Source organism: Bombina bombina, chromosome 7, assembly GCF_027579735.1.
Source record: "Bombina bombina isolate aBomBom1 chromosome 7, aBomBom1.pri, whole genome shotgun sequence".
Lineage (NCBI taxonomy): Eukaryota > Metazoa > Chordata > Amphibia > Anura > Bombinatoridae > Bombina > Bombina bombina.
The window spans coordinates 476,704,913-476,728,588 of record NC_069505.1 but is presented as its reverse complement, the minus strand read 5'-3'; the positions used below and the strand labels follow the sequence as shown (position 1 = coordinate 476,728,588).

Genomic DNA, 23,676 nt, shown 5'->3' with positions numbered 1-23,676 from the left:
ACAATTGTCAGAAAAGCGTAATAGTTTCTAAATTAAAGAGAGCGCTGATGAAAAATAATCTGATTTTAGACAAACAAAATCAGCCTCCTGAAAGGCTGTCAAATATTGTCAATGCTGACTATATTTCAAGTCATCATGACGGGGTATTGGTAAAAGTTTTCAATTAGCAATAATCACGCCTCGGTTGAACCTCATAGGCTACGATACTGCCACAGCGCAAAGCTAACACTCTTCCACGTGAGATAAGAGCGCCATAAACGACTATCTTATTTTAATTGTGGTGACTAAAAAGCATGGGGAGATCTGCCGCAATGGTTTGTGGGAGACAAAATATGCTAATTAAACAATTGCCAGAAAAGCGTAATAGTTTCTAAATTAAAGAGAGCGCTGATGAAAAATAATCTGATTTTAGACAAACAAAATCAGCCTCCTGAGAGGCTGTCAAAACTTGTCAATGCTGACTATATTTCAAGTCATCATGCCGGGGTATTGGTAAAAGTTTTCAATTAGCAATAATCACGCCTCGGTTGAACCTCATAGGCTATGATACTGCCACTGCGCAAAGCTAACACTCTTCCACGTGAGATAAGAGCGCCATAAACGACTATCTTATTTTAATTGTGGTGACTAAAAAGCATGGGGAGATCTGCCGCAATGGTTTGTGGGAGAAAAAATATGCTAATTAAACAATTGTCAGAAAAGCGTAATAGTTTCTAAATTAAAGAGAGCGCTGATGAAAAATAATCTGATTTTAGACAAACAAAATGAGCCTCCTGAAAGGCTGTCAAATATTGTCAATGCTGACTATATTTCAAGTCATCATGACGGGGTATTGGTAAAAGTTTTCAATTAGCAATAATCACGCCTCGGTTGAACCTCATAGGCTACGATACTGCCACTGCGCAAAGCTAACACTCTTCCACGTGAGATAAGAGCGCCATAAACGACTATCTTATTTTAATTGTGGTGACTAAAAAGCATGGGGAGATCTGCCGCAATGGTTTGTGGGAGACAAAATATGCTAATTAAACAATTGCCAGAAAAGCGTAATAGTTTCTAAATTAAAGAGAGCGCTGATGAAAAATAATCTGATTTTAGACAAACAAAATCAGCCTCCTGAGAGGCTGTCAAAACTTGTCAATGCTGACTATATTTCAAGTCATCATGACGGGGTATTGGTAAAAGTTTTCAATTAGCAATAATCACGCCTCGGTTGAACCTCATAGGCTATGATACTGCCACTGCGCAAAGCTAACACTCTTCCACGTGAGATAAGAGCGCCATAAACGACTATCTTATTTTAATTGTGGTGACTAAAAAGCATGGGGAGATCTGCCGCAATGGTTTGTGGGAGAAAAAATATGCTAATTAAACAATTGTCAGAAAAGCGTAATAGTTTCTAAATTAAAGAGAGCGCTGATGAAAAATAATCTGATTTTAGACAAACAAAATCAGCCTCCTGAGAGGCTGTCAAAAATTGTCAATGCTGACTATATTTCAAGTCATCATGACGGGGTATTGGTAAAAGTTTTCAATTAGCAATAATCACGCCTCGGTTGAACCTCATAGGCTACGATACTGCCACTGCGCAAAGCTAACACTCTTCCACGTGAGATAAGAGCGCCATAAACGACTATCTTATTTTAATTGTGGTGACTAAAAAGCATGGGGAGATCTGCCGCAATGGTTTGTGGGAGAAAAAATATGGTAAACAATTGTCACAAAAGCGTAATAGTTTCTAAATTAAAGAGAGTGCTGATGAAAAATAATCTGATTTTAGACAAACAAAATCAGCCTCCTGAGAGACTGTCAAAAATTGTCAATGCTGACTATATTTCAAGTCATCATGACGGGGTATTGGTAAAAGTTTTCAATTAGCAATAATCACGCCTCGGTTGAACCTCATAGGCTACGATACTGCCACTGCGCAAAGCTAACACTCTTCCACGTGAGATAAGAGCGCCATAAACCACTATCTTATTTTAATTGTGGTGACTAAAAAGCATGGGGAGATCTGCCGCAATGGTTTGTGGGAGAAAAAATATGCTAAACAATTGTCACAAAAGCGTAATAGTTTCTAAATTAAAGAGAGTGCTGATGAAAAATAATCTGATTTTAGACAAACAAAATCAGCCTCCTGAGAGGCTGTCAAAAATTGTCAATGCTGACTATATTTCAAGTCATCATGACGGGGTATTGGTAAAAGTTTTCAATTAGCAATAATCACGCCTCGGTTGAACCTCATAGGCTACGATACTGCCACTGCGCAAAGCTAACACTCTTCCACGTGAGATAAGAGCGCCATAAACGACTATCTTATTTTAATTGTGGTGACTAAAAAGCATGGGGAGATCTGCCGCAATGGTTTGTGGGAGAAAAAATATGCTAATTAAACAATTGTCAGAAAAGCGTAATAGTTTCTAAATTAAAGAGAGCGCTGATGAAAAATAATCTGATTTTAGACAAACAAAATCAGCCTCCTGAGAGGCTGTCAAAAATTGTCAATGCTGACTATATTTCAAGTCATCATGACGGGGTATTGGTAAAAGTTTTCAATTAGCAATAATCACGCCTCGGTTGAACCTCATAGGCTACGATACTGCCACTGCGCAAAGCTAACACTCTTCCACGTGAGATAAGAGCGCCATAAACGACTATCTTATTTTAATTGTGGTGATTAAAAAGCATGGGGAGATCTGCCGCAATGGTTTGTGGGAGAAAAAATATGGTAAACAATTGTCACAAAAGCGTAATAGTTTCTAAATTAAAGAGAGTGCTTATGAAAAATAAACTGATTTTAGACAAACAAAATCAGCCTCCTGAGAGACTGTCAAAAATTGTCAATGCTGACTATATTTCAAGTCATCATGACGGGGTATTGGTAAAAGTTTTCAATTAGCAATAATCACGCCTCGGTTGAACCTCATAGGCTACGATACTGCCACTGCGCAAAGCTAACACTCTTCCACGTGAGATAAGAGCGCCATAAACGACTATCTTATTTTGATTGTGGTGACTAAAAAGCATGGGGAGATCTGCCGCAATGGTTTGTGGGAGAAAAAATATGGTAAACAAATGTCACAAAAGCGTAATAGTTTCTAAATTAAAGAGAGTGCTTATGAAAAATAAACTGATTTTAGACAAACAAAATCAGCCTCCTGAGAGACTGTCAAAAATTGTCAATGCTGACTATATTTCAAGTCATCATGACGGGGTATTGGTAAAAGTTTTCAATTAGCAATAATCACGCCTCGGTTGAACCTCATAGGCTACGATACTGCCACTGCGCAAAGCTAACACTCTTCCACGTGAGATAAGAACGCCATAAACCACTATCTTATTTTAATTGTGGTGATTAAAAAGCATGGGGAGATCTGCCGCAATGGTTTGTGGGAGAAAAAATATGCTAATTAAACAATTGTCAGAAAAGCGTAATAGTTTCTAAATTAAAGAGAGCGCTGATGAAAAATAATCTGATTTTAGACAAACAAAATCAGCCTCCTGAGAGGCTGTCAAAAATTGTCAATGCTGACTATATTTCAAGTCATCATGACGGGGTATTGGTAAAAGTTTTCAATTAGCAATAATCACGCCTCGGTTGAACCTCATAGGCTACGATACTGCCACTGCGCAAAGCTAACACTCTTCCACGTGAGATAAGAGCGCCATAAACGACTATTTTATTTTAATTGTGGTGATTAAAAAGCATGGGGAGATCTGCCGCAATGGTTTGTGGGAGAAAAAATATGGTAAACAATTGTCAGAAAAGCGTAATAGTTTCTAAATTAAAGAGAGCGCTGATGAAAAATAATCTGATTTTAAACAAACAAAATCAGCCTCCTGAGAGGCTGTCAAAAATTGTCAATGCTGACTATATTTCAAGTCATCATGACGGGGTATTGGTAAAAGTTTTCAATTAGCAATAATCGCGCCTCGGTTGAACCTCATAGGCTACGATACTGCCACTGCGCAAAGCTAACACTCTTCCACGTGAGATAAGAGCGCCATAAACGACTATCTTATTTTAATTGTGGTGATTAAAAAGCATGGGGAGATCTGCCGCAATGGTTTGTGGGAGAAAAAATATGGTAAACAATTGTCACAAAAGCGTAATAGTTTCTAAATTAAAGAGAGTGCTTATGAAAAATAAACTGATTTTAGACAAACAAAATCAGCCTCCTGAGAGACTGTCAAAAATTGTCAATGCTGACTATATTTCAAGTCATCATGACGGGGTATTGGTAAAAGTTTTCAATTAGCAATAATCACGCCTCGGTTGAACCTCATAGGCTACGATACTGCCACTGCGCAAAGCTAACACTCTTCCACGTGAGATAAGAGCGCCATAAACGACTATCTTATTTTGATTGTGGTGACTAAAAAGCATGGGGAGATCTGCCGCAATGGTTTTTGGGAGAAAAAATATGGTAAACAAATGTCACAAAAGCGTAATAGTTTCTAAATTAAAGAGAGTGCTTATGAAAAATAAACTGCTTTTAGACAAACAAAATCAGCCTCCTGAGAGACTGTCAAAAATTGTCAATGCTGACTATATTTCAAGTCATCATGACGGGGTATTGGTAAAAGTTTTCAATTAGCAATAATCACGCCTCGGTTGAACCTCATAGGCTACGATACTGCCACTGCGCAAAGCTAACACTCTTCCACGTGAGATAAGAACGCCATAAACCACTATCTTATTTTAATTGTGGTGATTAAAAAGCATGGGGAGATCTGCCGCAATGGTTTGTGGGAGAAAAAATATGCTAATTAAACAATTGTCAGAAAAGCGTAATAGTTTCTAAATTAAAGAGAGCGCTGATGAAAAATAATCTGATTTTAGACAAACAAAATCAGCCTCCTGAGAGGCTGTCAAAAATTGTCAATGCTGACTATATTTCAAGTCATCATGACGGGGTATTGGTAAAAGTTTTCAATTAGCAATAATCACGCCTCGGTTGAACCTCATAGGCTACGATACTGCCACTGCGCAAAGCTAACACTCTTCCACGTGAGATAAGAGCGCCATAAACGACTATCTTATTTTGATTGTGGTGACTAAAAAGCATGGGGAGATCTGCCGCAATGGTTTGTGGGAGAAAAAAAAAGCTAATTAAACAATTGTCAGAAAAGCGTAATAGTTTCTAAATTAAAGAGAGCGCTGATGAAAAATAATCTGATTTTAGACAAACAAAATCAGCCTCCTGAGAGGCTGTCAAAAATTGTCAATGCTGACTATATTTCAAGTCATCATGACGGGGTATTGGTAAAAGTTTTCAATTAGCAATAATCACGCCTCGGTTGAACCTCATAGGCTACGATACTGCCACTGCGCAAAGCTAACACTCTTCCACGTGAGATAAGAGCGCCATAAACGACTATCTTATTTTAATTGTGGTGATTAAAAAGCATGGGGAGATCTGCCGCAATGGTTTGTGGGAGAAAAAATATGGTAAACAATTGTCACAAAAGCGTAATAGTTTCTAAATTAAAGAGAGTGCTTATGAAAAATAAACTGATTTTAGACAAACAAAATCAGCCTCCTGAGAGACTGTCAAAAATTGTCAATGCTGACTATATTTCAAGTCATCATGACGGGGTATTGGTAAAAGTTTTCAATTAGCAATAATCACGCCTCGGTTGAACCTCATAGGCTACGATACTGCCACTGCGCAAAGCTAACACTCTTCCACGTGAGATAAGAGCGCCATAAACGACTATCTTATTTTGATTGTGGTGACTAAAAAGCATGGGGAGATCTGCCGCAATGGTTTGTGGGAGAAAAAATATGCTAATTAAACAATTGTCAGAAAAGCGTAATAGTTTCTAAATTAAAGAGAGCGCTGATGAAAAATAATCTGATTTTAGACAAACAAAATCAGCCTCCTGAGAGGCTGTCAAAAATTGTCAATGCTGACTATATTTCAAGTCATCATGACGGGGTATTGGTAAAAGTTTTCAATTAGCAATAATCACGCCTCGGTTGAACCTCATAGGCTACGATACTGCCACTGCGCAAAGCTAACACTCTTCCACGTGAGATAAGAGCGCCATAAACGACTATCTTATTTTGATTGTGGTGACTAAAAAGCATGGGGAGATCTGCCGCAATGGTTTGTGGGAGAAAAAATATGCTAATTAAACAATTGTCAGAAAAGCGTAATAGTTTATAAATTAAAGAGAGCACTGATGAAAAATAATCTGATTTTAGACAAACAAAATCAGCCTCCTGAGAGGCTGTCAAAAATTGTCAATGCTGACTATATTTCAAGTCATCATGACGGGGTATTGGTAAAAGTTTTCAATTAGCAATAATCACGCCTCGGTTGAACCTCATAGGCTACGATACTGCCACTGCGCAAAGCTAACACTCTTCCACGTGAGATAAGAGCGCCATAAACGACTATCTTATTTTAATTGTGGTGATTAAAAAGCATGGGGAGATCTGCCGCAATGGTTTGTGGGAGAAAAAATATGGTAAACAATTGTCACAAAAGCGTAATAGTTTCTAAATTAAAGAGAGTGCTTATGAAAAATAAACTGATTTTAGACAAACAAAATCAGCCTCCTGAGAGACTGTCAAAAATTGTCAATGCTGACTATATTTCAAGTCATCATGACGGGGTATTGGTAAAAGTTTTCAATCAGCAATAATCACGCCTCGGTTGAACCTCATAGGCTACGATACTGCCACTGCGCAAAGCTAACACTCTTCCACGTGAGATAAGAGCGCCATAAACGACTATCTTATTTTGATTGTGGTGACTAAAAAGCATGGGGAGATCTGCCGCAATGGTTTGTGGGAGAAAAAATATGGTAAACAAATGTCACAAAAGCGTAATAGTTTCTAAATTAAAGAGAGTGCTTATGAAAAATAAACTGATTTTAGACAAACAAAATCAGCCTCCTGAGAGACTGTCAAAAATTGTCAATGCTGACTATATTTCAAGTCATCATGACGGGGTATTGGTAAAAGTTTTCAATTAGCAATAATCACGCCTCGGTTGAACCTCATAGGCTACGATACTGCCACTGCGCAAAGCTAACACTCTTCCACGTGAGATAAGAACGCCATAAACCACTATCTTATTTTAATTGTGGTGATTAAAAAGCATGGGGAGATCTGCCGCAATGGTTTGTGGGAGAAAAAATATGCTAATTAAACAATTGTCAGAAAAGCGTAATAGTTTCTAAATTAAAGAGAGCGCTGATGAAAAATAATCTGATTTTAGACAAACAAAATCAGCCTCCTGAGAGGCTGTCAAAAATTGTCAATGCTGACTATATTTCAAGTCATCATGACGGGGTATTGGTAAAAGTTTTCAATTAGCAATAATCACGCCTCGGTTGAACCTCATAGGCTACGATACTGCCACTGCGCAAAGCTAACACTCTTCCACGTGAGATAAGAGCGCCATAAACGACTATTTTATTTTAATTGTGGTGATTAAAAAGCATGGGGAGATCTGCCGCAATGGTTTGTGGGAGAAAAAATATGGTAAACAATTGTCAGAAAAGCGTAATAGTTTCTAAATTAAAGAGAGCGCTGATGAAAAATAATCTGATTTTAAACAAACAAAATCAGCCTCCTGAGAGGCTGTCAAAAATTGTCAATGCTGACTATATTTCAAGTCATCATGAAGGGGTATTGGTAAAAGTTTTCAATTAGCAATAATCGCGCCTCGGTTGAACCTCATAGGCTACGATACTGCCACTGCGCAAAGCTAACACTCTTCCACGTGAGATAAGAGCGCCATAAACGACTATCTTATTTTGATTGTGGTGACTAAAAAGCATGGGGAGATCTGCCGCAATGGTTTGTGGGAGAAAAAATATGGTAAACAATTGTCACAAAAGCGTAATAGTTTCTAAATTAAAGAGAGTGCTGATGAAAAATAATCTGATTTTAGACAAACAAAATCAGCCTCCTGAGAGACTGTCAAAAATTGTCAATGCTGACTATATTTCAAGTCATCATGACGGGGTATTGGTAAAAGTTTTCAATTAGCAATAATCGCGCCTCGGTTGAACCTCATAGGCTACGATACTGCCACTGCGCAAAGCTAACACTCTTCCACGTGAGATAAGAGCGCCATAAACGACTATCTTATTTTGATTGTGGTGACTAAAAAGCATGGGGAGATCTGCCGCAATGGTTTGTGGGAGAAAAAATATGCTAATTAAACAATTGTCAGAAAAGCGTAATAGTTTCTAAATTAAAGAGAGCGCTGATGAAAAATAATCTGATTTTAGACAAACAAAATCAGCCTCCTGAGAGGCTGTCAAAAATTGTCAATGCTGACTATATTTCAAGTCATCATGACGGGGTATTGGTAAAAGTTTTCAATTAGCAATAATCACGCCTCGGTTGAACCTCATAGGCTACGATACTGCCACTGCGCAAAGCTAACACTCTTCCACGTGAGATAAGAGCGCCATAAACGACTATTTTATTTTAATTGTGGTGATTAAAAAGCATGGGGAGATCTGCCGCAATGGTTTGTGGGAGAAAAAATATGGTAAACAATTGTCACAAAAGCGTAATAGTTTCTAAATTAAAGAGAGTGCTGATGAAAAATAATCTGATTTTAGACAAACAAAATCAGCCTCCTGAGAGACTGTCAAAAATTGTCAATGCTGACTATATTTCAAGTCATCATGACGGGGTATTGGTAAAAGTTTTCAATTAGCAATAATCACGCCTCGGTTGAACCTCATAGGCTACGATACTGCCACTGCGCAAAGCTAACACTCTTCCACGTGAGATAAGAGCGCCATAAACGACTATCTTATTTTGATTGTGGTGACTAAAAAGCATGGGGAGATCTGCCGCAATGGTTTGTGGGAGAAAAAATATGCTAATTAAACAATTGTCAGAAAAGCGTAATAGTTTCTAAATTAAAGAGAGCGCTGATGAAAAATAATCTGATTTTAGACAAACAAAATCAGCCTCCTGAGAGGCTGTCAAAAATTGTCAATGCTGACTATATTTCAAGTCATCATGACGGGGTATTGGTAAAAGTTTTCAATTAGCAATAATCACGCCTCGGTTGAACCTCATAGGCTACGATACTGCCACTGCGCAAAGCTAACACTCTTCCACATGAGATAAGAGCGCCATAAACGACTATCTTATTTTGAGTGTGGTGACTAAAAAGCATGGGGAGATCTACCGCAATGGTTTGTGGGAGAAAAAATATGCTAATTAAACAATTGTCAGAAAAGCGTAATAGTTTCTAAATTAAAGAGAGTGCTGATAAAAAATAATCTGATTTTAGACAAACAAAATCAGCCTCCTGAGAGGCTGTCAAAAATTGTCAATGCTAACTATATTTCAAGTCATCATGACGGGGTATTGGTTAAAGTTTTCAATTAGCAATAATCACGCCTCGGTTGAACCTCATAGGCTACGATACTGCCACTGCGCAAAGCTAACACTCTTCCACGTGAGATAAGGGCGTCATAAACGACTATCTTATTTTGATTGTGGTGACTAAAAAGCATGGGGAGATCTGCCACAATGGTTTGAACCTCATAGGCTACGATACTACCACTGCGCAAAGCTAGCACTCTTCCACGTGAGATAAGAGCGCCATAAACGACTAAAAAGCATGGGGAGATCTGCCGCAATGGTTTGTGGGAGAAAAAATATGCTAAACAATTGTCAGAAAAGCGTAATAGTTTCTAAATTAAAGAGAGCGCTGATGAAAAATAATCTGATTTTAGACAAACAAAATCAGCCTCCTGAGAGGCTGTCAAAAATTGTCAATGCTGACTATATTTCAAGTCATCATGACGGGGTATTGGTAAAAGTTTTCAATTAGCAATAATCACGCCTCGGTTGAACCTCATAGGCTACGATACTGCCACTGCGCAAAGCTAACACTCTTCCACGTGAGATAAGAGCGCCATAAACGACTATCTTATTTTGATTGTGGTGACTAAAAAGCATGGGAAGATCTGCCGCAATGGTTTGTGGGAGAAAAAATATGCTAATTAAACAATTGTCAGAAAAGCGTAATAGTTTCTAAATTAAAGAGAGCGCTGATAAAAAATAATCTGATTTTAGACAAACAAAATCAGCCTCCTGAGAGGCTGTCAAAAATTGTCAATGCTGACTATATTTCAAGTCATCATGACGGGGTATTGGTTAAAGTTTTCAATTAGCAATAATCACGCCTCGGTTGAACCTCATAGGCTACGATACTGCCACTGCGCAAAGCTAACACTCTTCCACGTGAGATAAGGGCGTCATAAACGACTATCTTATTTTGATTGTGGTGACTAAAAAGCATGGGGAGATCTGCCACAATGGTTTGTGGGAGAAAAAATATGCTAATTAAACAATTGTCAGAATAGTTTCTAAATTAAAGGGAGCGCTGATGAAAAATAATCTGATTTTAGACAAACAAAATCAGCCTCCTGAGAGGCTGTCAAAAATTGTCAATGCTGACTATATTTCAAGTCATCATGACGGGGTATTGGTAAAAGTTTTCAATTAGCAATAATCATGCCTCGGTTGAACCTCATAGGCTACGATACTGCCACTGCGCAAAGCTAACACACTTCCACGTGAGATAAGAGTGCCATAAACCACTATCTTATTTTAATTGTGGTGACTACAAAGCATGGGGAGATCTACCGCAATGGTTTGTGGGAGAAAAAATATGCTAAACAATTGTCACAAAAGCGTAATAGTTTCTAAATGAGAGTGCTGATGAAAAATAATCTGATTTTAGACAAACAAAATCAGCCTTCTGAGAGGCTGTCAAAAAATGTCAATGCTGACTATATTTCAAGTCATCATGACGGGGTATTGGTAAAAGTTTTCAATTAGCAATAATCACGCCTCGGTTGAACTTTATAGGCTACGTGAGATAAGAGCGCCATAAACGACTATCTTATTTTGATTGTGGTGACTAAAAAGCATGGGAAGATCTGCCGCAATGGTTTGTGGGAGAAAAAATATGCCAATTAAACAATTGTCAGAAAAGCGTAATAGTTTCTAAATTAAAGAGAGTGCTGATAAAAAATAATCTGATTTTAGACAAACAAAATCAGCCTCCTGAGAGGCTGTCAAAAATTGTCAATGCTGACTATATTTCAAGTCATCATGACGGGGTATTGGTTAAAGTTTTCAATTAGCAATAATCACGCCTCGGTTGAACCTCATAGGCTACGATACTGCCACTGCGCAAAGCTAACACTCTTCCACGTGAGATAAGGGCGTCATAAACGACTATCTTATTTTGATTGTGGTGACTAAAAAGCATGGGGAGATCTGCCACAATGGTTTGAACCTCATAGGCTACGATACTACCACTGCGCAAAGCTAGCACTCTTCCACGTGAGATAAGAGCGCCATAAACGACTAAAAAGCATGGGGAGATCTGCCGCAATGGTTTGTGGGAGAAAAAATATGCTAAACAATTGTCAGAAAAGCGTAATAGTTTCTAAATTAAAGAGTGCTGATGAAAAATAATCTGATTTTAGACAAACAAAATCAGCCTCCAGAGAGGCTGTCAAAAATTGTCAATGCTGACTATATTTCAAGTCATCATGACGGGGTATTGGTAAAAGTTTTCAATTAGCAATAATCACGCCTCGGTTGAACCTCATAGGCTACGATACTGCCACTGCGCAAAGCTAACACTCTTCCACGTGAGATAAGAGCGCCATAAACGACTATCTTATTTTGATTGTGGTGACTAAAAAGCATGGGAAGATCTGCCGCAATGGTTTGTGGGAGAAAAAATATGCTAATTAAACAATTGTCAGAAAAGCGTAATAGTTTCTAAATTAAAGAGAGTGCTGATAAAAAATAATCTGATTTTAGACAAACAAAATCAGCCTCCTGAGAGGCTGTCAAAAATTGTCAATGCTGACTATATTTCAAGTCATCATGACGGGGTATTGGTTAAAGTTTTCAATTAGCAATAATCACGCCTCGGTTGAACCTCATAGGCTACGATACTGCCACTGCGCAAAGCTAACACTCTTCCACGTGAGATAAGGGCGTCATAAACGACTATCTTATTTTGATTGTGGTGACTAAAAAGCATGGGGAGATCTGCCACAATGGTTTGAAACTCATAGGCTACGATACTACCACTGCGCAAAGCTAGCACTCTTCCACGTGAGATAAGAGTGCCATAAACGACTAAAAAGCATGGGGAGATCTGCCGCAATGGTTTGTGGGAGAAAAAATATGCTAAACAATTGTCAGAAAAGCGTAATAGTTTCTAAATTAAAGAGTGCTGATGAAAAATAATCTGATTTTAGACAAACAAAATCAGCCTCCTGAGAGACTGTCAAAAATTGTCAATGCTGACTATATTTCAAGTCATCATGACGGAGTATTGGTAAAAGTTTTCAATTAGCAATAATCACGCCTCGGTTGAACCTCATAAGCTACGATACTGCCACTGCGCAAAGCTAACACTCTTCCACGTGAGATAAGAGCGCCATAAACGACTATCTTATTTTAATTGTGGTGACTAAAAAGCATGGGGAGATCTGCCTCAATGGTTTGTGGGAGAAAAAATATGCTAAACAATTGTCACAAAAGCGTAATAGTTTCTAAATGAGAGTGCTGATGAAAAATAATCTGATTTTAGACAAACAAAATCAGCCTCCTGAGAGACTGTCAAAAATTGTCAATGCTGACTATATTTCAAGTCATCATGACGGAGTATTGGTAAAAGTTTTCAATTAGCAATAATCACGCCTCGGTTGAACCTCATAGGCTACGATACTGCCACTGCGCAAAGCTAACACTCTTCCACGTGAGATAAGAGCGCCATAAACGACTATCTTATTTTAATTGTGGTGACTAAAAAGCATGGGGAGATCTGCCGCAATGGTTTGTGGGAGAAAAAATATGCTAAACAATTGTCACAAAAGCGTAATAGTTTCTAAATTAAAGAGAGCGCTGATGAAAAATAATCTGATTTTAGACAAACAAAATCAGCCTCCTGAGAGGCTGTCAAAACTTGTCAATGCTGACTATATTTCAAGTCATCATGCCGGGGTATTGGTAAAAGTTTTCAATTAGCAATAATCACGCCTCGGTTGAACCTCATAGGCTACGATACTGCAACTGAGCAAAGCTAACACTCTTCCACGTGAGATAAGAGCGCCATAAACGACTATCTTATTTTAATTGTGGTGACTAAAAAGCATGGGGAGATCTGCCGCAATGGTTTGTGGGAGACAAAATATGCTAATTAAACAATTGCCAGAAAAGCGTAATAGTTTCTAAATTAAAGAGAGCGCTGATGAAAAATAATCTGATTTTAGACAAACAAAATCAGCCTCCTGAGAGGCTGTCAAAACTTGTCAATGCTGACTATATTTCAAGTCATCATGACGGGGTATTGGTAAAAGTTTTCAATTAGCAATAATCACGCCTCGGTTGAACCTCATAGGCTATGATACTGCCACTGCGCAAAGCTAACACTCTTCCACGTGAGATAAGAGCGCCATAAACGACTATCTTATTTTAATTGTGGTGACTAAAAAGCATGGGGAGATCTGCCGCAATGGTTTGTGGGAGAAAAAATATGCTAATTAAACAATTGTCAGAAAAGCGTAATAGTTTCTAAATTAAAGAGAGCGCTGATGAAAAATAATCTGATTTTAGACAAACAAAATCAGCCTCCTGAGAGGCTGTCAAAACTTGTCAATGCTGACTATATTTCAAGTCATCATGCCGGGGTATTGGTAAAAGTTTTCAATTAGCAATAATCACGCCTCGGTTGAACCTCATAGGCTATGATACTGCCACTGCGCAAAGCTAACACTCTTCCACGTGAGATAAGAGCGCCATAAACGACTATCTTATTTTAATTGTGGTGACTAAAAAGCATGGGGAGATCTGCCGCAATGGTTTGTGGGAGAAAAAATATGCTAATTAAACAATTGTCAGAAAAGCGTAATAGTTTCTAAATTAAAGAGAGCGCTGATGAAAAATAATCTGATTTTAGACAAACAAAATGAGCCTCCTGAAAGGCTGTTAAATATTGTCAATGCTGACTATATTTCAAGTCATCATGACGGGGTATTGGTAAAAGTTTTCAATTAGCAATAATCACGCCTCGGTTGAACCTCATAGGCTACGATACTGCCACTGCGCAAAGCTAACACTCTTCCACGTGAGATAAGAGCGCCATAAACGACTATCTTATTTTAATTGTGGTGACTAAAAAGCATGGGGAGATCTGCCTCAATGGTTTGTGGGAGAAAAAATATGCTAAACAATTGTCACAAAAGCGTAATAGTTTCTAAATGAGAGTGCTGATGAAAAATAATCTGATTTTAGACAAACAAAATCAGCCTCCTGAGAGACTGTCAAAAATTGTCAATGCTGACTATATTTCAAGTCATCATGACGGAGTATTGGTAAAAGTTTTCAATTAGCAATAATCACGCCTCGGTTGAACCTCATAGGCTACGATACTGCCACTGCGCAAAGCTAACACTCTTCCACGTGAGATAAGAGCGCCATAAACGACTATCTTATTTTAATTGTGGTGACTAAAAAGCATGGGGAGATCTGCCGCAATGGTTTGTGGGAGAAAAAATATGCTAAACAATTGTCACAAAAGCGTAATAGTTTCTAAATTAAAGAGAGCGCTGATGAAAAATAATCTGATTTTAGACAAACAAAATCAGCCTCCTGAGAGGCTGTCAAAACTTGTCAATGCTGACTATATTTCAAGTCATCATGCCGGGGTATTGGTAAAAGTTTTCAATTAGCAATAATCACGCCTCGGTTGAACCTCATAGGCTACGATACTGCAACTGAGCAAAGCTAACACTCTTCCACGTGAGATAAGAGCGCCATAAACGACTATCTTATTTTAATTGTGGTGACTAAAAAGCATGGGGAGATCTGCCGCAATGGTTTGTGGGAGACAAAATATGCTAATTAAACAATTGCCAGAAAAGCGTAATAGTTTCTAAATTAAAGAGAGCGCTGATGAAAAATAATCTGATTTTAGACAAACAAAATCAGCCTCCTGAGAGGCTGTCAAAACTTGTCAATGCTGACTATATTTCAAGTCATCATGCCGGGGTATTGGTAAAAGTTTTCAATTAGCAATAATCACGCCTCGGTTGAACCTCATAGGCTATGATACTGCCACTGCGCAAAGCTAACACTCTTCCACGTGAGATAAGAGCGCCATAAACGACTATCTTATTTTAATTGTGGTGACTAAAAATGCATTGGGAGTTCTCCCACAATGGTTTGTGGGAGAAAAAATATGCTAATTAAACAATGGTCAGAAAATCTTAATAGTTTCTAAAAAATAATCTGATTTTAGACAAACAAAATCAGCCTCCTGAGAGGCTGTCAAAAATTGTCAATGCTGACTATATTTCAAGTCATCATGACGGGGTATTGGTAAAAGTTTTCAATTAGCAATAATCACGCCTCGGTTGAACCTCATAGGCTATGATACTGCCACTGCGCAAAGCTAACACTCTTCCACGTGAGATAAGAGCGCCATAAACGACTATCTTATTTTAATTGTGGTGACTAAAAAGCATGGGGAGATCTGCCGCAATGGTTTGTGGGAGACAAAATATGCTAATTAAACAATTGCCAGAAAAGCGTAATAGTTTCTAAATTAAAGAGAGCGCTGATGAAAAATAATCTGATTTTAGACAAACAAAATTAGCCTCCTGAAAGGCTGTCAAAACTTGTCAATGCTGACTATATTTCAAGTCATCATGCCGGGGTATTGGTAAAAGTTTTCAATTAGCAATAATCACGCCTCGGTTGAACCTCATAGGCTATGATACTGCCACTGCGCAAAGATAACACTCTTCCACGTGAGATAAGAGCGCCATAAACGACTATCTTATTTTAATTGTGGTGACTAAAAATGCATTGGGAGTTCTCCCACAATGGTTTGTGGGAGAAAAAATATGCTAATTACACAATTGTCAGAAAATCTTAATAGTTTCTAAAAAATAATCTGATTTTAGACAAACAAAATCAGCCTCCTGAGAGACTGTCAAAAATTGTCAATGCTAACTATATTTCAAGTCATCATGACAGGGTATTGGTAAAAGTTTTCAATTAGCAATAATCACGCCTCGGTTGAACCTCATAGGATACGATACTGCCACTGCGCAAAGCTAACACTCTTACACGTGAGATTAGACATATATATATATATATATATATATATATATATATATATATATATATATATATATAGTATACAGGTAGCCCTCAGTTTACGCCGGGGTTAGGTTCCAGAAGGAATGGTTGTACATTGAAACCGTTGTAAATTGAAACCCAGTTTATAATGTAAGTCAATGGGAAGTGTGGGATATAGGTTCCAGGCCCCTCTCAAAATTGTCATAAGTAACACCTAATACATTATTTTTAAAGCTTTGAAATGAAGACTTTAAATGCTAAACAGCACTATAAACCTAATAAAATAATCACACAACACAGACTTCACTTGCATTTTTCTGCAAACATTTCTTTCTATGCATTCCAATCTGGACTGATTTATAGACAGAAAGAACTTGTTCCTTTGAAATCTGCTCGATAGCTCAGGTCTGGTTAAACTGATTAATTTCAGCTTGCTTGGCTTTGCTGCAACACAAGTGGACAGCTCCACCTACTGGCTATTTTAATAAATGCACTACTTCTCAATGCTTTTCAATAGCAGTCACATGACTGGAAAAAAAGGTTGTTATTCTGAAACGGTGTAAATTGAACCGTTGTAAAACGAGGGCCACCTGTGTATATATATATATATATATATATATATATATATATGCAAAGGGATAATCAAATCACAATTTATTAGAGCTCTTAGAAAGAATTCTAGCAAAGAGAAGGGGGAGTCACAAGTACAAGAGATGCAAAATAGATTTGTACAAAGAGGATACTCATTGAGTGTCCTTGCAGCAGTCAAGGAACAAATCAAAGATGTCACGCAGGATACACTACTAACCAAGGAGAGAAGACAGCAAAATACTGAGAAGAATATCATATTGACTACCACGTTTGCCCCTAACACCTCGAAGGTCGGACAATCCATTAAGGAACATTGGCACATTCTACTCTCGGATCCGAAACTGAAATTTGCCAAGGACACTAAACCCCAAAGTAAAATACAGACGCAACACTAATCTTGGAGATCTGTTGGTGTCAGGATTTAAGTCTTGCCGTATCCTGTTAGGCAAGGAATTTATTTTTAAGAACCTCAGCTGCTGAGTTAAAAGGAATAACCTAAAAATAGTATGTGTGTTGTACAAAGAATACTGGGAATTATCATTAATTACTATCAGAGTAAAAGATGGTCCCAGACATCATAGTTCAGTTATTAGCAGGGGTTAATGGTGATTACACTACAGCTGCCACCTGTGAGTGAACACTAAACAATTGCAGCAGTGTAACACATAGAAACCCCAGTATGGATACATAGAAAAATATAATTACAAACTAGTTTGGAATTTCAGTAGTACAGGCTATAAAAAGAGATCAGGCAAAAGGCTAAATAATAAGTAACTAACTTTAGAGAGTATATTAAGATAGCTAGTTAAAGTTGGCTCAGATAGATTTAGCATTTGCAGATATATATGATAAACAAGAGTCTGGTATGCTCATATATGATTTGAGTCACTGGGGAGTGAATGTTAAGAGCAGGTCTTACTTGAGAAATTATTAGAGGGTCTGCAGGAATTAGGAGCTTGCAAGTCCTGGCAGTCTGGGAGACAGTGCAGCTGAACAGTGTGTTGCTGCTGTGTGAAGCAGGATGGCGTGTGACATCACCGCTCTTTGAAATCCGGAACTGACAGGCAAAAAAGGCAGAGGCAGACACGTTTGCAGAGAAGGTAGGCTTGGCTGTAGCAGTCCTATAGCAAAAGACTCCAATACTAAGCAACTAGGAGAGTGTGGTAAGGAGTTATATAGGGCTGAAGCAGGATAGACACTCCCATATTTAAAGGGACATGACAGTTGGTCATCTCAGATCCCGTTAAATGCTATACAGATGATGATCGGAAGGCTATACGCAAGGGATGCTTTTGGTGCTCGAATTGTACCACATGTAATGGAATGATAGCCACCAAAAAGTTTAACAACCGCATGGCAGTCAGAAATATATGGTTAACCACTCTATCACGTTTACCACTACATATGTAGTGTACATGATAATTTGTCCATGTGGTCTACATTACGTGGGGAAGACCCAGGGGACTATCCGAGACAGAATGGCCAACCATCGAGCTGCTATTAGACAGGCTTTAAAGAAAGGAGAATCCAAGCAACCAGTTGCACGTCACTGGTTGATAGCCAAGCATCCAGTATCTGCAATTAAAGTGATCCTCATTGACCACATTCCTAAATTACCACGTGGTGGGGATATAAATAAACAGCCTCTTAGGATAGAAGCAGATTGGATGTTTAGGCTGGACACCATACACCCTAAGGGACTCAATTCTCTGCCTGACTTTGGTGCATTCTCGTTTCGAAGATACTGCATATTATATGTCATCAATCCTCACCGACTTTACACTTTATGTTATTAAATGTTACATACAACTATATTAAAGGGACACTGAACCCAAATTTTTTCTTTCGTGATTCAGATAGAGCATGCAATTTTAAACAACTTTCTAATTTACTCCTATTATCAATTTTTCTTTTGTTCTTTTGCTTTCCATTTTTGAAAAAGAAGGCATCTAAGCTATTTTTTGGTTCAGAACCATGGAAAGCACTTGTTTATTGGTAGGTGAATTTACCCACCAATCAGCAAGAACAACACAGTGTGTTCACTAAAAATGGGCCGGCATCTAAACTTACATTCTTGCATTTTAAATAAAGATACCAAGAGAATGAAAATAATTTGATAATAGGAGTAAATTAGAAAGTTGCTTAAAATTGCATGCTCTAGGTGGGAGGGAGAGGTGTGCTGGTGGGAGGAGCACAGGTGCAAGGTCAATTAGCACTTGATCTCCAGATCCTGAGGAGAGCAGCTGGCAGAAATCTTTCGTGCTACACACTCCTGACCTGGGGAGGCTCTAGCAAGCAACTTTAAACCGCTCCCAGCATACACACAGTGCCAAATTATCACACAGAGCTGTATATTACAGCAAACATATGGACTGGAATAACTCCTATTTTTTATACAAAATTGAGACAAGAAGTAGTCTTGAAAGAAAAAAGCTACTAGACAACAAGCTCAAATCTTTGAAGTGAGATAATACTTCTATATAATATTATCCTCTTTGCTGACTTTTTAAAGAACCAACAAGCCTTGCATGCCATACACCGCCTTCTCCCCTGTAAGTACCTGCTGAGAAGGAAACAAGGAAAGCCCTCCAGCTCCCTGAACTTACCTAAAGCTGGATACCTGCTTTTAAAAAAACGCATAGGAAACTACTGACCTGTGAGAGGTGCACGCTCAAGACCTGGACTGGCTGCCTGGTTAGCTGGTCGGATCTGACTACAAGCTGCCCCCCGGGCCCTCTTGCTTAGAGCTGGAGATCTGAGGTGGATTGTTGACGGCGACAGACCCCTTCAGGAGACACGGAGGAGGGGTGGTGCTTCGCTTGCCTACGGAATCCAGGAGTGATTGCCTAACCGCAGCGGTTACATACCAAAGTATAGGAGCTTTTTTTTCTGTTACCCCCAGCTCCACGGACGGATCGCTGAGTCACCTGACGTCATAACCCCTGAACGACTGGCTCCCTCCCACCGGTGCTGCGTGAGGGAGTCCAGATGCAGAGCCTTACTCGTGTGGACCGGGTTCTGCTGGCTGAATGCCTTAATCCTACAGTCTGGGTCAGGTATTCTTCACACTCAGCAGAAGGCTATCTTAAACCTAGCAGGGTAAATTTACATCAAACGACAGATACCTACCTCTTGATGTAACTCTGCTTGGTTTGGCTGGGGAAAACTCCGCTCCTGTGAATTACTCCCCCCCCACCGGTGCTGAGAGGAGGAGACCAGAAGTCGCCTCAGAATTGGATCCTGGACAAAGATGGACTTAAGATAACCCGCAGAATGGACCAGGTATAATTTTTTATTCTTCACTTTCAGCAGGAGAGGGGAAGGAGAAAGAGACGAAAAAAAGAAAACTTTTGTAGAGAGCCTAGAACTGAATTAATACCATAAACTGTGAGCTGTAAACTTAACAGCAATATAAACCTATCCTGAAGGAAGGGAAAATACAAGTTAAGTCCCCGGAGGAGAGAGGGGGTTAGAAAGGAAAAGAGAGGGATTGGAAGCGCAAAAAGAAAGAGAGGACTTAAAAGAAAAGCTAAAAACAAAGCAAAACCTAAAAGTTTCTTGCTATTTTTTCTTTTTTCCTCTGTCCGCCCATAATTGCTTATTAACTATTTCTCTCTCTTTTTCCTTTTATATTGCATCTGCTTGGTACTCATAGTTTGTAGCATTGATTTTATTATAGCAAAGCTCCTTGGATAAAGGGATAAAAATTAATAGAGCAAAAATTTAAAAAATAAATACCCTGAACAGACTACTTGATCCCCTTTTCATGAACAAAGTATTTATATAAGTTTCTGCTTGTTGGTTATGTCCTAAGACAGCTGGGTGGAGAGGAGTGAGTGAAAGAGGAAAAATACAAGTTATATATTAAGAAGGAAAGCACCACCACTTAGCTTGATATATATTAAAATTGATATATGTTACTATAGACAAAAATAGAAACATTAATCACAGGAATATATTGAGGATACTAGCAGATAGCAGTAGCCTTAAATGCCTATGACTTAGGAAAATTTGCCTAGAACACACAAATAAATACTTAACTAATAATTGAAACCCCAGGCTAAATTAGCTACATTATAAAAACATAGGGGAAAAGAAAAAAAAAAAAAAAAGGGAAATAACATAATTTATGCTTACCTGATAAATTTATTTCTCTTGTAGTGTGTTCAGTCCACGGGTCATCCATTACTTATGGGATATATTCTCCTTCCCAACAGGAAGTTGCAAGAGGATCACCCAAGCAGAGCTGCTATATAGCTCCTCCCCTCACATGTTATATCCAGTCATTCGACCGAAACAAGACGAGAAAGGAAAAACTATAGGGTGCAGTGGTGACTGGAGTTTTAATTAAAATTTAGAACTGCCTCAAAAAAAGACAGGGCGGGCCGTGGACTGAACACACTACAAGAGAAATAAATTTATCAGGTAAGCATAAATTATGTTTTCTCTTGTTAAGTGTGTTCAGTCCACGGGTCATCCATTACTTATGGGATACCAATACCAAAGCTAAAGTACACGGATGATGGGAGGGACAAGGCAGGAACATTAAACAGAAGGAACCACTGCCTGTAGAACCTTTCTCCCAAAAACAGCCTCCGAAGAAGCAAAAGTGTCAAATTTGTAAAAGTTTGAAAAGGTATGAAGTGAAGACCAAGTTGCAGCCTTGCAAATCTGTTCAACAGAGGCCTCATTCTTAAAGGCCCAGGTGGAAGCCACAGCTCTAGTGGAATGAGCTGTAATTCTTTCAGGAGGCTGCTGTCCAGCAGTCTCATAGGCTAAATGTATTATGCTACGAAGCCAAAAAGAGAGAGAGGTGGCCGAAGCCTTTTGACCTCTCCTCTGACCAGAATAAACGACAAACAGAGAAGAAGTTTGCCGAAAATCTTTAGTTGCCTGTAAGTAGAACTTCAGGGCACGGACTACGTCCAGATTATGCAAAAGACGTTCCTTCTTTGAAGAAGGATTAGGACATAATGAAGGAACAACAATCTCTTGATTGATATTCCTGTTAGAAACAACCTTAGGTAAAAACCCAGGTTTAGTACGCAGAACTACCTTGTCTGAATGAAAAATCAGATAAGGAGAATCGCAATGTAAGGCAGATAACTCAGAGACTCTTCGAGCCGAGGAAATAGCCATCAAAAACAGAACTTTCCAAGATAAAAGCTTAATATCAATGGAATGAAGGGGTTCAAACGGAACACCCTGAAGAACTTTAAGAACCAAGTTTAAGCTCCACGGAGGAGCAACAGTTTTAAACACAGGCTTAATCCTAGCCAAAGCCTGACAAAAAGCCTGGACGTCTGGATTCTCTGCCAGACGTTTGTGTAAAAGAATAGACAGAGCAGAAATCTGCCCCTTTAACGAACTAGCAGATAAACCCTTTTCTAAACCTTCTTATAGAAAAGCCAATATCCTAGGAATCCTAACCTTACTCCATGAGTAACTCTTGGATTCACACCAATATAAATATTTACGCCATATCTTATGGTAAATTTTTCTGGTAACAGGTTTCCGAGCCTGTATTAACGTATCAATAACCGACTCCGAAAAACCACGCTTTGATAGAATCAAGCGTTCAATCTCCATGCAGTCAGCCTCAGAGAAATTAGGCTTGGATGGTTGAAAGGACCCTGAATTAGAAGGTCCTGCCTCAGAGGCAGAGACCATGGTGGACAGGACGACATGTCCACTAGGTCTGCATACCAGGTCCTGCGTGGCCACGCAGGCGCTATCAGAATCACCGATGCTCTCTCCTGTTTGATCCTGGCAATCAGTCGAGGTAGCAACGGAAATGGTGGAAACACATAAGCCATGTTGAAAACCCAAGTGGCTGCTAATGCATCTACCAGCACCGCTCCCGGGTCCCTGGACCTGGATCCGTAACAAGGAAGCTTGGCATTCTGGCGAGATGCCATGAGATCCAGCTCCGGTTCGCCCCAACAAAGAATCAGTTGAGCAAACACCTTCGGGTGAAGTTCCCACTCCCCCGGATGAAAGGTCTGGCGACTTAGAAAATCCGCCTCCCAGTTCTCCACGCCTGGGATGTAGATCGCTGACAGATGACAAGAGTGAGACTCTGCCCAGCGAATTATCTTCGAGACTTCCAACATCGCTAGGGAACTCCTGGTTCCCCCTTGATGATTGATGTAAGCCACAGTCGTGATGTTGTCCGACTGAAATATGATGAACCTCAGTGTTGCTAACTGAGGCCAAGCTAGAAGAGCATTGAATATTGCTCTTAATTCCAGAATGTTTATTGGGAGGAGTTTCTCCTCCTGAGTCCACGATCCCTGAGCCTTCAGGGAGTTCCAGACCGCACCTCAGCCTAGTAGGCTGGCATCTGTTGTTACAATCGTCCAATCTGGTCTGCGAAAAGTCATTCCTTTGGACAGATGAAGCCGCGACAACCACCAGAGAAGAGAATCTCTAGCCTCCTGGTCCAGATTTAGTAAAGGGGACAGATCTGAGTAATCCCCATTCCACTGACTTAGCATGCATAGTTGCAGCGGTCTGAGATGTAGGCGCGCAAATGGCACTATGTCCATTGCCGCGACCATTAAGCCGATTACTTCCATGCACTGAGCTACTGATGGGCTTGGAATGGAATGAAGGACACGGCAAGCATTTAGGATTTTTGATAACCTGGACTCCGTCAGGTAAATCTTCATCTCTACAGAATCTATAAGAGTCCCTAGAAAGGGAACCCTTGTGAGTGGGAACAGAGAACTCTTTTCCATGTTCACTTTCCACCCATGCGACCTCAGAAATGCTAGAACTATCTCTGTATGAGACTTTGCATTTTGAAAACTTGACGCTTGTATCAGAATGTCGTCTAGGTACGGAGCCACCGCTATGCCTTGCGGTCTTAGTCCCGCCAGAAGCGAGCCCAGAACCTTTGTAAAAATTCTCGG

At 39.3% G+C, this 23,676-nt stretch overlaps 1 protein-coding gene and 47 non-coding genes across 50 annotated transcripts in view; all 48 read right to left on the bottom strand.

Annotated features, from left to right (window-relative positions):
* LOC128666782 (gastrula zinc finger protein XlCGF7.1-like) overlaps window positions 1–23,676 on the bottom strand; it is a 272,466-nt gene that overhangs the window by 179,019 nt on the left and 69,771 nt on the right. The gene's annotated exons all lie outside the window — the stretch shown is intronic.
* On the bottom strand, window positions 84–224 carry LOC128637013 (U4 spliceosomal RNA). The gene has a single exon (XR_008398902.1). It is a non-coding gene; the product is annotated as a U4 spliceosomal RNA (small nuclear RNA).
* LOC128637023 (U4 spliceosomal RNA) lies at window positions 427–567 on the bottom strand. Its single transcript, XR_008398912.1, has one exon. It is a non-coding gene; the product is annotated as a U4 spliceosomal RNA (small nuclear RNA).
* On the bottom strand, window positions 770–910 carry LOC128636996 (U4 spliceosomal RNA). Its single transcript, XR_008398886.1, has one exon. It is a non-coding gene; the product is annotated as a U4 spliceosomal RNA (small nuclear RNA).
* LOC128636986 (U4 spliceosomal RNA) lies at window positions 1,113–1,253 on the bottom strand. The gene has a single exon (XR_008398877.1). It is a non-coding gene; the product is annotated as a U4 spliceosomal RNA (small nuclear RNA).
* Window positions 1,456–1,596, bottom strand: LOC128636864 (U4 spliceosomal RNA). Its single transcript, XR_008398773.1, has one exon. It is a non-coding gene; the product is annotated as a U4 spliceosomal RNA (small nuclear RNA).
* LOC128636940 (U4 spliceosomal RNA) lies at window positions 1,795–1,935 on the bottom strand. Its single transcript, XR_008398838.1, has one exon. It is a non-coding gene; the product is annotated as a U4 spliceosomal RNA (small nuclear RNA).
* LOC128636863 (U4 spliceosomal RNA) lies at window positions 2,134–2,274 on the bottom strand. Its single transcript, XR_008398772.1, has one exon. It is a non-coding gene; the product is annotated as a U4 spliceosomal RNA (small nuclear RNA).
* LOC128636862 (U4 spliceosomal RNA) lies at window positions 2,477–2,617 on the bottom strand. The gene has a single exon (XR_008398771.1). It is a non-coding gene; the product is annotated as a U4 spliceosomal RNA (small nuclear RNA).
* Window positions 2,816–2,956, bottom strand: LOC128636939 (U4 spliceosomal RNA). The gene has a single exon (XR_008398837.1). It is a non-coding gene; the product is annotated as a U4 spliceosomal RNA (small nuclear RNA).
* On the bottom strand, window positions 3,155–3,295 carry LOC128636938 (U4 spliceosomal RNA). The gene has a single exon (XR_008398836.1). It is a non-coding gene; the product is annotated as a U4 spliceosomal RNA (small nuclear RNA).
* LOC128636861 (U4 spliceosomal RNA) lies at window positions 3,498–3,638 on the bottom strand. The gene has a single exon (XR_008398770.1). It is a non-coding gene; the product is annotated as a U4 spliceosomal RNA (small nuclear RNA).
* LOC128636839 (U4 spliceosomal RNA) lies at window positions 3,837–3,977 on the bottom strand. The gene has a single exon (XR_008398751.1). It is a non-coding gene; the product is annotated as a U4 spliceosomal RNA (small nuclear RNA).
* On the bottom strand, window positions 4,176–4,316 carry LOC128636937 (U4 spliceosomal RNA). Its single transcript, XR_008398835.1, has one exon. It is a non-coding gene; the product is annotated as a U4 spliceosomal RNA (small nuclear RNA).
* On the bottom strand, window positions 4,515–4,655 carry LOC128636936 (U4 spliceosomal RNA). Its single transcript, XR_008398834.1, has one exon. It is a non-coding gene; the product is annotated as a U4 spliceosomal RNA (small nuclear RNA).
* LOC128636860 (U4 spliceosomal RNA) lies at window positions 4,858–4,998 on the bottom strand. Its single transcript, XR_008398769.1, has one exon. It is a non-coding gene; the product is annotated as a U4 spliceosomal RNA (small nuclear RNA).
* Window positions 5,201–5,341, bottom strand: LOC128636859 (U4 spliceosomal RNA). Its single transcript, XR_008398768.1, has one exon. It is a non-coding gene; the product is annotated as a U4 spliceosomal RNA (small nuclear RNA).
* LOC128636935 (U4 spliceosomal RNA) lies at window positions 5,540–5,680 on the bottom strand. Its single transcript, XR_008398833.1, has one exon. It is a non-coding gene; the product is annotated as a U4 spliceosomal RNA (small nuclear RNA).
* Window positions 5,883–6,023, bottom strand: LOC128636857 (U4 spliceosomal RNA). The gene has a single exon (XR_008398767.1). It is a non-coding gene; the product is annotated as a U4 spliceosomal RNA (small nuclear RNA).
* LOC128636856 (U4 spliceosomal RNA) lies at window positions 6,226–6,366 on the bottom strand. The gene has a single exon (XR_008398766.1). It is a non-coding gene; the product is annotated as a U4 spliceosomal RNA (small nuclear RNA).
* LOC128636950 (U4 spliceosomal RNA) lies at window positions 6,565–6,705 on the bottom strand. The gene has a single exon (XR_008398846.1). It is a non-coding gene; the product is annotated as a U4 spliceosomal RNA (small nuclear RNA).
* LOC128636934 (U4 spliceosomal RNA) lies at window positions 6,904–7,044 on the bottom strand. Its single transcript, XR_008398832.1, has one exon. It is a non-coding gene; the product is annotated as a U4 spliceosomal RNA (small nuclear RNA).
* On the bottom strand, window positions 7,247–7,387 carry LOC128636854 (U4 spliceosomal RNA). Its single transcript, XR_008398765.1, has one exon. It is a non-coding gene; the product is annotated as a U4 spliceosomal RNA (small nuclear RNA).
* Window positions 7,586–7,726, bottom strand: LOC128636943 (U4 spliceosomal RNA). Its single transcript, XR_008398840.1, has one exon. It is a non-coding gene; the product is annotated as a U4 spliceosomal RNA (small nuclear RNA).
* On the bottom strand, window positions 7,925–8,065 carry LOC128636845 (U4 spliceosomal RNA). The gene has a single exon (XR_008398756.1). It is a non-coding gene; the product is annotated as a U4 spliceosomal RNA (small nuclear RNA).
* Window positions 8,268–8,408, bottom strand: LOC128636853 (U4 spliceosomal RNA). The gene has a single exon (XR_008398764.1). It is a non-coding gene; the product is annotated as a U4 spliceosomal RNA (small nuclear RNA).
* LOC128636933 (U4 spliceosomal RNA) lies at window positions 8,607–8,747 on the bottom strand. Its single transcript, XR_008398831.1, has one exon. It is a non-coding gene; the product is annotated as a U4 spliceosomal RNA (small nuclear RNA).
* On the bottom strand, window positions 8,950–9,090 carry LOC128636852 (U4 spliceosomal RNA). The gene has a single exon (XR_008398763.1). It is a non-coding gene; the product is annotated as a U4 spliceosomal RNA (small nuclear RNA).
* LOC128636944 (U4 spliceosomal RNA) lies at window positions 9,293–9,433 on the bottom strand. Its single transcript, XR_008398841.1, has one exon. It is a non-coding gene; the product is annotated as a U4 spliceosomal RNA (small nuclear RNA).
* Window positions 9,741–9,881, bottom strand: LOC128636851 (U4 spliceosomal RNA). Its single transcript, XR_008398762.1, has one exon. It is a non-coding gene; the product is annotated as a U4 spliceosomal RNA (small nuclear RNA).
* Window positions 10,084–10,224, bottom strand: LOC128636877 (U4 spliceosomal RNA). Its single transcript, XR_008398784.1, has one exon. It is a non-coding gene; the product is annotated as a U4 spliceosomal RNA (small nuclear RNA).
* On the bottom strand, window positions 10,419–10,559 carry LOC128636847 (U4 spliceosomal RNA). The gene has a single exon (XR_008398757.1). It is a non-coding gene; the product is annotated as a U4 spliceosomal RNA (small nuclear RNA).
* On the bottom strand, window positions 10,754–10,893 carry LOC128637078 (U4 spliceosomal RNA). Its single transcript, XR_008398961.1, has one exon. It is a non-coding gene; the product is annotated as a U4 spliceosomal RNA (small nuclear RNA).
* Window positions 11,062–11,202, bottom strand: LOC128636875 (U4 spliceosomal RNA). Its single transcript, XR_008398782.1, has one exon. It is a non-coding gene; the product is annotated as a U4 spliceosomal RNA (small nuclear RNA).
* Window positions 11,508–11,648, bottom strand: LOC128636913 (U4 spliceosomal RNA). The gene has a single exon (XR_008398815.1). It is a non-coding gene; the product is annotated as a U4 spliceosomal RNA (small nuclear RNA).
* LOC128636874 (U4 spliceosomal RNA) lies at window positions 11,851–11,991 on the bottom strand. The gene has a single exon (XR_008398781.1). It is a non-coding gene; the product is annotated as a U4 spliceosomal RNA (small nuclear RNA).
* Window positions 12,297–12,437, bottom strand: LOC128637007 (U4 spliceosomal RNA). Its single transcript, XR_008398896.1, has one exon. It is a non-coding gene; the product is annotated as a U4 spliceosomal RNA (small nuclear RNA).
* On the bottom strand, window positions 12,632–12,772 carry LOC128636959 (U4 spliceosomal RNA). The gene has a single exon (XR_008398853.1). It is a non-coding gene; the product is annotated as a U4 spliceosomal RNA (small nuclear RNA).
* LOC128637066 (U4 spliceosomal RNA) lies at window positions 12,971–13,111 on the bottom strand. Its single transcript, XR_008398954.1, has one exon. It is a non-coding gene; the product is annotated as a U4 spliceosomal RNA (small nuclear RNA).
* Window positions 13,314–13,454, bottom strand: LOC128636985 (U4 spliceosomal RNA). The gene has a single exon (XR_008398876.1). It is a non-coding gene; the product is annotated as a U4 spliceosomal RNA (small nuclear RNA).
* On the bottom strand, window positions 13,657–13,797 carry LOC128637022 (U4 spliceosomal RNA). The gene has a single exon (XR_008398911.1). It is a non-coding gene; the product is annotated as a U4 spliceosomal RNA (small nuclear RNA).
* On the bottom strand, window positions 14,000–14,140 carry LOC128637028 (U4 spliceosomal RNA). The gene has a single exon (XR_008398917.1). It is a non-coding gene; the product is annotated as a U4 spliceosomal RNA (small nuclear RNA).
* Window positions 14,335–14,475, bottom strand: LOC128636957 (U4 spliceosomal RNA). The gene has a single exon (XR_008398852.1). It is a non-coding gene; the product is annotated as a U4 spliceosomal RNA (small nuclear RNA).
* LOC128637065 (U4 spliceosomal RNA) lies at window positions 14,674–14,814 on the bottom strand. The gene has a single exon (XR_008398953.1). It is a non-coding gene; the product is annotated as a U4 spliceosomal RNA (small nuclear RNA).
* LOC128637021 (U4 spliceosomal RNA) lies at window positions 15,017–15,157 on the bottom strand. Its single transcript, XR_008398910.1, has one exon. It is a non-coding gene; the product is annotated as a U4 spliceosomal RNA (small nuclear RNA).
* On the bottom strand, window positions 15,341–15,481 carry LOC128636842 (U4 spliceosomal RNA). The gene has a single exon (XR_008398754.1). It is a non-coding gene; the product is annotated as a U4 spliceosomal RNA (small nuclear RNA).
* Window positions 15,684–15,824, bottom strand: LOC128637026 (U4 spliceosomal RNA). Its single transcript, XR_008398915.1, has one exon. It is a non-coding gene; the product is annotated as a U4 spliceosomal RNA (small nuclear RNA).
* Window positions 16,008–16,148, bottom strand: LOC128637038 (U4 spliceosomal RNA). The gene has a single exon (XR_008398927.1). It is a non-coding gene; the product is annotated as a U4 spliceosomal RNA (small nuclear RNA).